General features: G+C 40.0%; 1 protein-coding gene and 1 long non-coding RNA gene across 5 annotated transcripts in view; one reads left to right on the forward strand and one right to left on the reverse strand.

Moving 5' to 3' along the window:
* The window catches only part of LOC124875948 (serine/threonine-protein kinase PAK 3-like), a 60,191-nt gene that overhangs the window by 35,358 nt on the left and 9,572 nt on the right, over window positions 1-15,261 (reverse strand). The window lies entirely within an intron of this gene.
* On the forward strand, window positions 7,306-12,502 carry LOC124875949. Its single transcript, XR_007040171.1, has 2 exons — window positions 7,306-7,584; window positions 11,380-12,502. It is a non-coding gene; the product is annotated as an uncharacterized LOC124875949 (long non-coding RNA).

The raw sequence follows: 15,261 nt of genomic DNA on the forward strand, positions 1-15,261 counted from the left end.
TGGGTGAATTCCAGTTCAGAGTCCAGAAAACGGCCTAAAACAAGTTTTCTTAGGTTGGTGTTGGGTGTGTCACAAACAACAAAAATTAGCAAAACCCTGCTGTTTACAAAGGATTTTCACAATCTCTAAAGCAATAATGAGCAGCAGACAAAGCTCAGCATTAAGCTCTGTTATCTGTTGGGATGTCTTTATGAGCCCCGACTCAGCATACATTTCTTTAAAAGGCATTAGTGTAGTTTAGTTGTGATTTACAAAACATAACACTATTCAGTACCACCCCGAATACATTGGAACAACTGAACACTGTGCAAAGCCCAGGTCAAATTTCCTGTTTCGTTTTGTCACCAAAAGCTTTTAATATCAATACTTTACAAATTAGACAAAAAATTTTAAATTAGAAAAAAGCCGTAACAGTTTTCCAATACACAGCTGGAGAGGTACCAACACCTGGGCCGAAGCCCTCACATGATAGCAATTATAATGAGAATCTTTTTCATGACTGAAAAAACTTCTACCTGAAGGCTGAAGATAAAGATGGTAAAAATGAGCACAATTTTATTTTTTACATCAAATGAGAATAAATGTTTTTACAATAACATTCTCTAAACGTTTTTGAAAAAAAAAAACAATGGAAAAATGCTCACCATATTTGAAAATGACCTAAAACATCACATAATAAATATATTGTCTTGCATATATCAAATCAAATAGGAGTAATTACTTTCAACACATTCATCAGTAAGTACAATTGACTCTCACGATAGAGCTAACGGAGGAAAGATTTTCCACTTACTTAAAGTTTTAATCTATTCAGGTAACAAGCTATGGATTAGTGCCAACTGAATTCATGTCATATTTACTATTAGGGCTTTGATCTATTTAGTTGGCCTCAAACCTTTTTACTCACGACAAAATAGCATTGAGACAATAATATGTAAATAAAACAAAACTAACTTAGAAAATGGAAAGCAAATAACTCCCCTGGCTATTATATTTAGGTATAATATAAATTATTATTTATTCCAATGGGAAACAATACAAATAGCCTGTTATAAAACATATAAAGCATTTATGTAATTAATATGAATCAATTTATTAATCAACTAATTTCAGCATGGAAGTATTGATTGTTAGATAATAAGTCACATCTTTAGGGTTTAGTCAACGTTAGTGAATCAAAATAAGAATCTTAAATAAATTTTATATTAATTTTCTTGCGAAGAATTAGAGCAATGTAACTTTAAAGAATGACAGTATCTCAAATAAACCTTTTACATATGCAGACATAAAATGATAGTAATATCATTATTGTAATCATAATCAATATTGTAATTATAATCTGATATCTACAAATTCCTCCCAACCAGGATAAAAATCTCCCAAAATTCATATCTGTTTTTTTTAAGTCTGTACATGAGGGTATGTTTGCTTTACTTGTGAAAGTTATTAAAATTATTGCCTTTGCCTTCATTATCTATGTTGGCATAAAAGCCCACCTCCCTTAAAAAAAAAAAAAAACAGAAACAAGCTGTGGGTGTGTGCATCTTTTTTCAATTTCTAAAAGTTGGGAACCCTAATGTTAGCTACTATGCTAGTAGTAGCTAGCATGCCCCACCCAACACATTGAACTGTATTATCGACATGCAAAACATGAATTCTTAAGACTTGGAATATAGAAGCCATCAATGATTGCATTCCAAACATTCTTAATGAAATTACTATTGCTTATCCATATTGAGATGACAGTGTACTTGCAATATTTCGCACAACTTCACAGCAAATAAAGTAGTAAATCAAATCTGCAGACCTAATGACCTGCCTGACAGCTGGCTCATCAGGCTGTAGGCTGGTGTGCAATCTGAAGGCTAAAAAAGGGAGATTCAGGAAGGTTCAGATATTTGTGATTGTTCACTCACATAAAACACTGACCTATTTACTGTGCAGACTGACGATGCAAGAAAGGCAGTCAGTAAGAACCCTGTCCCTGAAACAAACATTGTCTCTTTCGAAAACACGCATAAGCTAGTCTCTGAACATCGTGCATGAACTTAAATTTGTCTTTTTTCTTGAAATTAAAGGAAAGTCATTTTTTTGGTGCATTGCACTGTAAAACAACATCTAAAGCTGATCCACGTCATAAGCTAATTTATCAAAATTCAAACTTCAGCGTCTATTTGGCACACTTTGGTTTTACGTGGGAGTTCTGACTGTGTAGCAAAGTATAAAAAGTACAAATCCACCAAAAAACAAACAACTCAGTTCAGATATTACTGTGAATATTTTCACATTTCCAACCCCATAAATGATTAAATTATCCATGAGGCGCAGGAATCTCTGACTCTTAAACATTAATACTGATTTAAATGGCAAACATGAGAAGAAGCTCCACTCTTGAACCCCTGGCAATCCAGTAATGGTCTGGCAGTGGGGGTAGGGCTCGATAAGCCTGGCTCTCCATGCGCTGATTAGGACACGCTCTCTGTTTGCCTTGGCTTTAGCTTTGGCCAGGATTCTTTGAAGGATGCTGATTACTTGGATGGGACAGACAGTTTGAGGACCTCCAAAGGATAAAGAGAAAAGGAAGGAAAACTCCACTGCAGCAGTTTTTAGAATGATCTTTTTTTAATTTTAACGATGTTCCGGCAACACTTTATGACCAACGGATGGTCGGCTCTTTTATTAACACAGTTAGATACACAGCAATGGCTCACTTTTAGCGAACACACGCAGCAACACCAAAAAATAAAAAGCACAACAAAACCACAGAATCAAAGAGTGTAGGGGCACTGACACGCAGATGTCAACATGCTGCTCACATGATTGGTTTCTCAAGGTCAGAATAAAACCCCCAGAGTCATAGCACAGACGCCACAGAACCCTGCCTGATAGAAGCCATAGGAAGGAGGACTACTGTGTTCAGTTATCTCCAGGAAGAGTCCTTTTTAGAGGCAAAATTAATCAAAAAAGCCACAAAAGAGTCAAGAAAATTCTATAATTTAGTTTCATACTTGCATACATATCGCATCGCATATTAAATTACTAAAAGAAATAAACCACAATTACTGTGTTTTGCGTGAATTCATCCACCAATAAATTACAAAACAATTTGCATTAAGGTCTGTTCTTACTTATAAAACAAATATAAATGAAAAAAGTCAGAGGAAATAATAAAACGTGCAAAATACAGTTGTTTCATTTCTTAACATTATTTGTTTACCTTGTTAATACTTGAGTCAAGAATGTTGCAACAACAAAGGTACAAAAACTAAGAAAATAATTCAATCCAGCAGTGCAGAAGGTCTCACCAGAACCTTAAGGTGATTACACATGAACTCACCAGTTCAGTTAAACAGGTTTTAAGTTATGTTTACATTTTTATGATTTCTAAGTTATGGTATTTAAGAATGATTAAAAAATAAATTTTCAAAACTTTACAGTGTCACTTCTCAAAATTACCAAACATTTCTGGCAGATAAAGCAAACTGACTTGTTCAGTTCTCCGTCTGGTTACAGTACCATGAAATTTAATGTTTTTACACCCATACAGATTTCTTCTTGTTTCTTTGTGTTTTTTTCATCACACTTACATGTTTCAGATTGTCTGAGTAAAAACAAAAGTAGTTTTCAAATACTGATCTTTTTCATTTAGGGAGGGTCCTAAATATTTATTTCACATAGGCCCTGGTTGGTTTGGATTTACTGAGGTTATCTTTGTCTGACAGTAAAATTAGTCTGATGATCTGAAACAATCAAAAGAAAAGAAAAAACAAAAACAGAAAAAATCTGTAACAGAGGCAAACATTTATAATTTCATCACAACATTTTGAAGTATGTGTTGTGATAACGATAAAAGAGATGATAAAATTGCTTCAAAATTCATCCCTATTTTAGCTGTAAATCCGCATCCTGTTACATCCTTGCAAAAGCAAATATTGCACATCCTCAAAAAGGCTTTTTTGTTACAGCATTCGTATTTCAAATAATAAACACAGCATTAATTGATGATGTTTTGGATCTAACAGTGGAAAAATAGTTAAAACTCCAAAACCCCAGTCATCCTGTCAGTTCTTGGAGGTGGCAGGTCACTGATCCACCACACTGCCAACACACCAGTGCACGTTCACATTCACTCCACATGGAGCCCTTCTTACTACAGGGAAAGAAGTACCTACATCATGTATCTGACTGACCTTGATATGTGAGAGTAAAATGTCATATTTGGCAGCTAAAATATTCAATTTTGTCAAAAACTATTTTGTTTAAGCTTTTGGAATCAATGAGTTTTCAGCGTTACATGATTTATTTTAATTTGTTTTGACAAATGGATAAGTTTCCCTTCTTTGGTGTCCTGTTTGTAGGGTGTGGAGGGCAAACAGGCATCTGAGTCACTGATCCAATTCAATTTGTGTATGTGAGTGGACAGCAAACATGGTGGCATACACCCCTCGCTCAGCTGATTCAGAGACTCCCAGGCTGAAAGCACACTGTGATAATGCAAAGCCACTTCCGTCGGGTCAATATGAACAAGCAGACCTGACAAACATAAAAATTTTTTTAAAGGTAAAGTGCTGTGATTGCTGCATTAAAAAAGGCAAAAACAGCTTTAAGCTAAATATTTTGAGCTCTTAAAAAAAAATCCTTCTGGTTTTAGGGGGACATTTTCAAGACAGGTTTAGTGTAAATTACATTTTATAAGCATTTTTTAAATAAAGTGGTCGAACCCAATGTAACATTTTTTAAATATTCCTAAAAACTCATAACCTGTCACTTACTTAGCCGCATGAATGCTGACTGTGTTTTCCCTTGCTCTCCATTTATTGGCCTTCTTACAAGGTTCACACCAGTGTCTTAAAAAGGACTTAATATTCACTTTTCAATGTATTGGGAATTTTTGTGACAGAGGATACATGGTTTTCAATTGTTTTACAAATGGAGTTTAAACGAAAATTCAACATGGAAGACTCACCACCCCCGCCACGTCCAATCACTCCTCACTGGCTGCTCTAATCAACGGTAGGCCCGCACTTCTCCTTGGCCGATCATCTCCCAGGGCATCACTTTTAAAGACCTTCTGCATGGAAGACATCGCTCTTCTGCTGAGCTTCGACCCTTCTCCACCCCTTCTCCACCATAGGCTCCCAACTCCTTCCAATATACCAAGGCCTACGCCACCACCAGGATCGGATCCCAGGGGGGGAAGACGTACCTAATCATAATCCTAAGATGTTTATTCAAACCCACTTCATCCTCAGCATTTATGTCTTCCTCCGATGTCCGAGCGCCAAATAAATAATCTTTCATTAATAAATTCTCTAACTGTCATCTTGTTGTTTCTCCATTATGTGAGTCTTTCCAGGTTGAAATAAAACTCTTAAAACTTTTGAATTCAACCATCCTGAGTCAATACCTTGTGGAACCACCTTCTGGAGCATTTACAGATGCAAGTCTTTTGTGGTATGAGGTTTTTATCTATCAGCTTTGCACATCTTCAACCAAATTTTTTTTTTTTTTTTTTTTACAATTTTTCTTAGCAAATATATCAAGCTCAGTCAGACTGGATGGAGAGCATCTGTAAACATCACTTTTCAAGTCTTGCCAAAGATTCTCTATTGGATTTAGGTCTGTATTTTAACTGGGCCATTCTAACACATAAACACCCTTTGATATAAACTATTCATTTGGACTTCCGGCTGCATGTTTAAGGTCCTTGTCCTGCAGGGAGTTGAACCTACACTCTCCTAACATTGCCCTGTATTTAGCTCCATTCTTCTTCCTATCAACTCTGACCAGGATCTCCACAGCATGATGCTGCCACCACCATGTTTCACTGTGGGGATGGTTTGTCTAAGGTAATATATCCTGGTGTGTTACTTGGTCATCATTATGCTATCTGCTTTTTAGATTATTTTTCGAGGCACCGCCAATTACAAGAAAACATAGGTTGCCTTTGACCTAATGCCAAGAAATAGAAGTACAGCAGCTGACAAATACATTTTTAATGTTAGTTATCAGTTCTGACTAGGGCTGCAGCTAATGATTATTTTAATAATCAAGGTACTCAAATCATTTCAGCCCTACTTCCGACAGTAACACTCCAAGTTGCTCTACCTTATTTGGGTGAGAATGTGACAGAGGAGAGTGAAGACAGAATAATACCCAGACATTTCAGGCTCAGACTCAATAAACTCTGGTCCTACTTATAACTGGGCCTCTGTTTAGGTTTTTTTTCCCCCTATGGCTTAGTAACAACTGTGGAGCAAGTCATTTCAAACAGAGCAAAATTTGTATACTAGCATTTCAAGATCTCATATATTATCTCACGATGCTGTAGGTACTACAAATTCTCTATTTTTTCTGCAATACCTGAAATAACCCCAAGGCATATAAAGGCTCATCAAAGTAATATCACAAAGCCATCACACAAAACGTGCAGAGACTGTCTGAAGCACTGCTGGTGGTTGGACTGGTTGAGCAACACTCTGTGTATGTATACATTAGATCCTTGTGGCAACTTGTTAAAGCTTCTAGCCATTTGCTGGATGTCATCCCTTTTTTCCTGGAATATTAGCTTTCTGATACAACTACCTGTGACAATTTCAGCTTGTTGCTCACACTGTAAAAATAAACAGCTTCCAGGAAGTAATAAAGTTTTATTTATAACAGGAGGCCTGTAAGAGCCAGAAAGCTATGATTACCCTAATTTCAGTTTATGTTCTAATCTCATGTTTAATAGATAATGGGGAAACTGACTGTAGAAGGATATTGTGAGAATAAAACACCACGGAAACACACTTAACATGTTGAATGCCCCGTTCTCACAGGTAAGACCTAGCCGACTCAGAACTATCTTTAAATGGTTTATTAAAAGGCTCTTTGAAACAGGAGCTGTGTTAAAGCCACAGCTCACGCTTATTGTTACAAGAGCAGCACGCACCATCTAAACCTAGACCCCTCTCCAAGTTCCACACCACAACTGCGCCTGCACAAATGTAACACATCTTACATACAGAACAGTTAGGGCACATATGAACAATAAAACGCACCTATTACAATATATTCATTTATATAAAGTCAATAACATTACCTATACACTCACCAGCCACTGTATTAGGTACACCTTGCTAGTACTGGGTTGGTCCCCCCTGTTGGGACTTGGGAGTGTTATACTGTGCTTGTCCACCAGAGGTCTTCCTGGAGCCATTGCTGACTCTGCTACAGGTGTTCCTGATCGTTGGCTGATTGTGTGTACCTGGGAGGAGTATTTAGGAGCCAGCCTGAGTGTTTTGCCCATGTGGTAATCACCAAGCCAGAGTAATTTTGCCAGTCTGACCAGAGCTTGTGCTAACCTTGTTTTGTTTCGCTGCTTCCTGCTAGTACCTGTGAGGCGTGGGCGGTTTCCTCTCAACCTGGACCTGGACATCCAGAACCTCTTTCAAACAGTTTGTGATTTTTGGACTATGACCACTAGACTGTGGTTTGGCTCCTGTGTAAACACAGACTTGCTGTAGACCGTTCTTTATTGGACTACCTGACTCCCAAGCCCGACGGTAAAAGATCTCCCTGGAGTTTTCTGCTGTGACTCATGTAAGCAAAACTTTTTGGATTTTGAGGATTTATTTTTATGAAGCAAGTACTACCTCTCTCTTTATTAAATCCGAGAAGTCTGAAGTACCTGCCTGAGCACTCTCGACCGGGTTCCGGTGTGACAAGTATTACTGATTGTAAATAAAACCTTGAACCTTACCGGTCTCCTGAGTGAGTCTGCATATGGGTCAAACTAATTCCTAACGAGATGACAGAACACTCAGGCCAACAACACCCAGCAGACCCACTCAGGAAACAACTAGCTGACCAGCATCAGTTAATTCAGTCACATGACTCCAAGCTCAGATCCTTACATGACCAGCTAGCTGTTACCAACCAGTGTCTGGAACAAATGGCAGGACAAATGCAGAGCCTCCTACACAGTCTGCAGCCTAGTACTGGTCCAACCTCAACGCCGCCTGGTGGCGCTATAGCTTCTCCGGCACCTCACCCGATGGCCTTATGTGACGTCATTTCCCCAATTGTGGTGGTTTTCTGATGCAATGTTTTTTGGTGTTTAATCATTCACCCCACTCCTTTTCCATAGATGATGCGAGGACTTCGTTCATTTTGGGCTTATTAACTGGAAAGGCGTTAAAATGGGCTGAAGCAAGGTTCCAGAACCCGTCCTGTTTTGGTTGCAGCAATAAGGACTTTATTGATGAATTCCACCTAACTTTTTCTGTAAACCCTGATCGTATGAGCTTAATCCGTCGATTCCTGAACCCAAAACAGGGTCACAGATCTGTTTCAGAGTTTACCATTGAGTTTTGCACTCTAGCTGCAGCTTCCGGCTGGAACACTAGCACTTTAAAGTCTGTATTTTTTCAAGCCTTAAACAAATCTTTAAAAGATTAATTAGCCACCCTAGATGAACCTGAGGCACTCAATGACTTCATTGCTTTAGCTACTAGAATTGACAATCAACTCAGAGAGCAAAGAAAGTCATGAGCTGATAATTCAGCTGCTGGGAGGGGTGTTAACCACACAGCATTCAGACCTGCTCTACCCTAATCTCTCCCTAGTCCATCCTCTGAGGTTGTGCCCATGCAGATTGGTCGTGCCCATTTTACCCCTGAAGAGAAGCAGAGGAGACGAGCTGCTAACCTCTGCTTGTATTGTGGTTCTCCTGAGCATTTTTTGGCCTCTTGTCCAGTTTGACCAAAAGATCAGGTCCGTTAGTAGAAACGGGGAGTCTGATGGACCAAATCACATCGCCTTCATATCCCCGTTTAGTTCTTCCAGCCAAGCTTTTAGTGCAAAACGCCACACATGATCTTTCTGCACTTGTCAACTCTGGTTGTGAAGGAGACCTTTTAGACAGTACTCTGGTGGAGCAGTTGGGAATTGAAACCGGAGAGCTTTCAACGCCCTTAAGAGCCACGGCACTAGATGGGAAGGAGTTGCCCCATATTACACATCGAACCAGACACACTGCTGCTAGTTCTCTCAGGTAACCATCGGGAGACAATTTATTTTTATGTCTTTCCCATCTCTCACTCCTCAATAGTTCTGGGTTTTAGCTGGCTGAGGTTACATAATACTCACTTAGAATGGGCTAAGTCTAGCATCCTTTCCTGGTCTTACAGTCTTTCTACTTGTTTGCAGTCCGCTGTTCTCCCAACCACCGCGCCGGCGTCTCCTGAAGAAGTGGACCCCAGTGAACTATCTGAAGTGCCTGCTGAGTATCATGATCTGTGCCGGGTGTTTAGCAAACAGCAGGCTCTGTCCCTTCCTCCACACCGCCCCTATGACTGTGGCATCGACCTGCTTCCGGGGGCTCGGTTACCCTCTAGCAGATTATACCCAATTTCTCGCCCTGAACACCAAGCTTTAGAGGACTACATTACTAGGTCCCTGGCCGCTGGCCTCATACGTCACTCTTTGTCGCCACTTGGGGCAGGATTCTTTTTTGTGAGTAAGAAGGACGGTTCTTTACGGCCGTGTATCGACTACAGGGGGTTAAATGCTATCACTGTGGAAAAAAAAAAACCCCTCTTCCCAATCATGTCTGCGGCTTTTGAGCCAGTTCATGGAGCAACAGTTTTTTCTAAACTTGATCTGTGCAGTGCCTACCATTTAGTGCGCATTAGACAGGGAGATGAGTGGAAAACTGCTTTTAAAACCCCCTTGGGACACTTTGAATACTTGGTGATGCCTTTTGGGATATGCAACGCACCAGCCTGTCACAGAGTGACATTTTGGACTTTGTTTTATGGTTTCTTGTGATGGTTTATTTTGTCTAGATGTTTCTATTAAGTTTATTAGTTTGTTTTGCTCCCTCTACTGCCTCCTGGTGTTTTGTTGTTCTCCTCCCTCATTAAGTTTCCTTATGGTTGTTTCCTTATTACTTTGTATGGTTCTATTATTGATTAGTCTCTGTATTAGGGTTCTTTGTTCTCCTGGATTCGTTAGCTCCTCTTTTAATATCTCTATTTATTTATGGTTTGGTATTCTTTTTCACCTTGCACACTTCTTGTTTTTCTAGTCTGTTTTCTGTTCCTCATCTTTATTCCCTTTCTGTGTTCTTGTTCTGTTCTGTCTAGATTAGTTCTTTATGTTTAGTTTCTAGTGTTCCAGTTCTGATTCCTGTTAGGTCAGCTTGAGTTATTGTTTACTTTTATTCTAGTCCTCTGCTTCATTCTCAGTTTGTTTCTATCAGTGTTTGTTTGTTTACTTGTAGTCAGGGTTTCCTTTTGATTAGGCCTTAGGTCCTTGTTATTCTTCTGTTCCTTCCAGTTCCTCTGTTTCCTTTACCTCTTGGTTATTCTAGATTTCTTATGTTTTGGTTATTTTATCTTAGTCTATTTTTCTGCTTAAGTCTTGGTTTCTCTTTATTGTTTATTTGTTTCACCTGTTCCTTCTGCTTCCCTGCCTCCTTGTTGCACCTGTTGTCAGTTCCCTTGATTACCTGCCTTTGTCTTTCCCCAGTATATTAGTTGGTTTGGTGTCTCTGTTCGTTGCTGGTTCCTTGTGTTTTTCATACCCCGTTCTCAACCCACGTATTTGTGCTGAGTTTTTTCATGTTCCTGCAGAACCTATCTTGTAAGTTTTTGAATCTGGACTTTTGTTATCTGCAGTGCCTTGTTTGGTTTCTTTGAAAACCTCTGGAAATAAAGCTGAAAACCTTTTACAACATGTTGCTGCCCAGCTCTTGTCTGCACTTTGGTCCGCCTGCAAACCACATTATGACACAGCGGTGTTTCAGGCCCTGGTGAATGATGCCCTTCGTGACGTTTTGAACATTTTCGTCTTTGTTGACCTAGATGACATCCTTATATACTTGAAGGATCTGACTGAGCACCAGGAGCATGTACGCCTTGTGCTACAACGGCTACTTGAGAACAGATTTTTTGTTAAAGCTGGAAAGTGTGATTTCCACAAATCCTCTGTATCCTTTCTGGGGTTCATTCTGAAAAGTGGTCAGTTATGTTCTGACCCCGCCAAAATAAAGGCTGTGATACAACGGCCTGTACCGGACTCCAGGAAGCAGCTTCAACGGATCCTGGGTTTTGCCAACTTTTATCGACGTTTCATTAAAGACTTCAGCCGAACTGCTGCCTCTCTCACTAGCCTCACCTCAACCAAAGTAGCCTTCTCCTGGATGCCTGAAGCTACCTCTGCCTTCATGACCTTAAAAGAGAGATTCGCCATGACACCCATCCTTCTTCAGCCTGACCCGTTCTAACAATTTATCCTGGAGGTTGATGCTTCTGAATCTGGGAAAGGTGCAGTGCTGTCACAATGCTCTTGTTATGATAACAAATTCCACCCTTGTGCTTACTATTCCTGCAGAATGACTTCCGAGATAAACTATGATGTGGGGGATCGTGAACTCCTGGCCATCAAGCTCGCCCTGGAGGAGTGGCATCACTGGCTCGAGCGCACAGAACATCGGTGCTGGTCTGGACGGATCACAAGAACCTTTCCTATCTCCAGTCAGCAAAAAGACTGAACCCATGACTGTCCCGTTGGTCCCTATTCTTCTCTCGGTTCAACCTCATCATCTCATATCGCCGTGGGACAAAGAATGTTAAGCCTGACGCTCTCTCCTGTCAGTTTTCGCCTGATGTGACCTGTCAGGGTCCAGACACCATTCTTCCACCTAGCTGCAAGACCGGCTGTTACATGGGAGATCAATAAATTGGTCACTCAAGCATTACTTACAGACCCTGGTCCTACCAACTACCCCCCGAACAAGACTTTTGTTCCTCTATCTGTTCGTTCCCGTTTGATACAATGGTTTCACAACTCTAAGTTCTCTGTACATCCTGGTTCGTTCCACACCATCGCCCTGATCTCTTGTCGTTTCTGGTGGCCCTGTCTACATAACGACATCAAGGGCTTTGTGGGGGCCTGCACAACCTGTGCCTGAAGTAAACCCCCCGCTGGACTCCTTCAACCACTGCCCATACCTAAAAGGCCTTGGTCACATATAGCACTGGACTTTGTTACTGGGTTACCACCCTCACGTGGTATGACCACTATCCTGACAGTGGTGGACAGGTTCTCCAAGTCATGTCACCTGGTCGCTTTGACCTGTTGACTCTGCTACAGGTGTTCTTGATCATTGGTTGATTGTGTACCTGGGAGGAGTATTTAGGAGCCAGCCAGAGTGTATTGCCAATGTGGTAATCACCAAGCCAGAGTAATTTTGCCAGTCTGACCAGAGCTTGTGCTAACCTTGTTTTGTTTCTCTGCTTCCTGCTAGTGCCTGTGAGGTGTGGGTGGTTTCTTCTCAACCTGGACCTGGACATCCAGATTTTGAGAATTTTGAGGATTTATTTCTATGAAGCCAGTACTAACCAGTACCTCTCTCTTTAGTAAATCCGAGAAGTCTGAAGTACCTGCCTGAGCACTCTCGACCGGGTTCTGGCGTGACAAGTATTACTGACTGCAAATAAAACCTTGAACCTTACTGGTCTCCTGAGTGAGTCTGCATGTGGGTCAATCTAATTCCTAACGAGATGACAGCCCCTTTTGCTTTAAGAACTGCCTTAATCCTTTGTGGCATAGATTCAACAAGGTACTGGAAACATTCCTCAGAGTTTGGTCCAGATTGACATGATAGCATCACACAGATGCTGCAGATTTGTCAGCTGCCCATCCATGATGTGAATCTCCTGTTCCACCACATCCCAAAGATTCTCTATTGGATTGAGATCTGGTAACTGTGGAGGCCATTTGAGTACAGTGAATTCATTGTCATGTTCAAGACACCAGTCTGAGATGATTCATGCTTTATGACATGATGTGTTATCCTGCTGGAAGTAACCATCAGAAGATGGTTACACTGTGCTCATAAAGGGATGGACATGGTCACAAACAATACTCAAGTAGGCTGTGGTGTTGACACGATTCTCAATTGGTACAAAGGGGCCCAAAGTGTGCCAGGAAAATATCCCCCACACCATTACACCACCACCACCAGCTGTTGACACAAGGCAGAATGGATCCATGCTTTCATGTTAACATCAAATTCTGACCCTACCATCCAAATGTCGCAGCAGAAATCGAGACTTATCAGACCAGGTAACGCTTTTCCAATCTTCTATTGTCCAACTTTGGTGAGTCTGTGCAAAATGTAGCCTCAGTTTATTGTTCTTAGCTGACAGGAGTGGCATCCATTGTGGTCTTCTGCTGCTGTAGCCCATCTGCCTCAAGGTTTGACGTGTTGTGCATTTAGAGATGCTCTTCTGCATGCCTTGGTTGTAACGAGTGGTTATACTGTTGCCTTTCTATCAGTTCGAACCAGTCTGGCCATTCTCCTCTGACCTGTGGCATCAACAAGGCATTTGCGCCCACAGAACTGCTGCTCACTGGATATTTTCTCTTTTTCGGACCATTGTCCGTAAACCCTAGAGATGGTAGTGCGTGAAAATTCCAGTAGATCAGCAGTTTCTGAAATACTCAGACCAGCCTGTCTGGCACCAACAACCATGCCACCTTCAAAGTCACTTAAATAACCTTTCTTCCCCATTCTGATGTTTGGTTTGAACTGTAGCAGATTGTCTTGACTATGTCTACATGCCTAAATGCATTGATTTGCTGCCTTGTGATCGGCTGATTAAAAATGTGTGTTAACGAGCAGTTGGACAGGTGTACCTAATAAAGTGTACATAAGAAAGGCTTGGGAAAACAGCATAATGATTTTGAGATCTGAATAGAATTTTCGTTGTTTACAATACGATCATTTATTTTATTGTTAACATCTTAATAATAACCACATTGCATTCTAACCAACAAAAAAAGCTAAATTTAAAGCACTGTTTTCTTCCCCAACCAATATTTTTAGGAGATGTGTGCACCTCAGGGAATAACCAGAGACATCTTTTAATCGTGGTGGTATAAAAGCCTTAAAACCCATTAATAACATGCCAACTAGAGCATGATTACACAATATCAAAGGCAAAGCTAAATGAATGCAATAGCTGCTCTTGCACTCTAAATATGCATCCACATAGACACACTGGATCCTTCACAAATTTAATAGATCTCAGACTCACAGTAAGCTTAAATTAGATTACTTGAAAGCTGCAATTATTTGTTTAAACCAATGAAATATTTTATTGTTCTATTTCCTCATAGCATCTGTGCATAAACATTTGCAAACGGAAATGAGTAATCCAATATTAGCCACCATCCTGATGTTTGAGACGTATCTTAGGTTATAGTGTGCTTTTTTAGATGGCAGATTTGTCATCAGTCTACAACAAATCTGATCACAAATGACAAAAACTGTCAGTTACATTTTTCCTAAAATGAATAAAGGCTTGTTTTAGGTTCTAAAAATCACATAATTAAACAGGTTAGGTGGCAATAAACCGGATTGTCCATACTTTTTATTTTATTTCACTCTAATTACATTAATATATTGCACTTTTGATTGCTTGTTAAGCCTCAACACATTTTGTCCATTACTAATTAATTAGCACAACCCTAATGAGCCCAGCGTAGCATGTTGATATTAACCTGCATTAATGTCACATCTGTAGCTAATTAGTTTGTCAAATTGACATTGACTTACAAATTCCCCCTGGTTGATATGAATCCTATTAAATAATCCACCATTCACAGGCTGTGGTATAAAGTTCCCTATATTCAAAACAAAAAAAACAGGTTTGTCCACAGACAAGGCCTTCTTAATCCCCATAGCCTCTCATTTTACCTGGCATCATCTGTTCCTAAACTCCCTGACTTGGAAGCGTGAGTGCTCACTCTGTCATTTAATATTTAGTGCTGCTCTCTAATGCGTATTTATTCCCTCAAACACGCAAACACACATTTCATATCTACAGATTTTTGAAGGAACTCCGTAAATGGATGCTACGAATAGCACCATTCACAGTGGCCAACATTGTCATACATGAAGAACAACTATTGGTTATTAACAAAACTCCACTATGCATTGCCTTCTGACACCTTGAGCTATCAGGGAAAGAAAAAGTCTATGTAACTGAAGCAGGTTATTTTTTTTCAGGTGTGAAATTTCCCCCTGCTTGACTAATGAAGGTATTAATGTGCTAACAATATACTTTCATTATTTTTCTTGGTGATTCGCTTGTGTTTATAAAGGCCATGAACTGTCAGGTTAATTAACAGATGACTAAATGGCTGCTTCTGTTCATCACGTGACAATGATTTCATTGACAGAAACAAACATGGACATTTCCAGGT

This window comes from Girardinichthys multiradiatus, chromosome 11 (genome assembly GCF_021462225.1).
Source record: "Girardinichthys multiradiatus isolate DD_20200921_A chromosome 11, DD_fGirMul_XY1, whole genome shotgun sequence".
NCBI classification, from domain to species: domain Eukaryota; kingdom Metazoa; phylum Chordata; class Actinopteri; order Cyprinodontiformes; family Goodeidae; genus Girardinichthys; species Girardinichthys multiradiatus.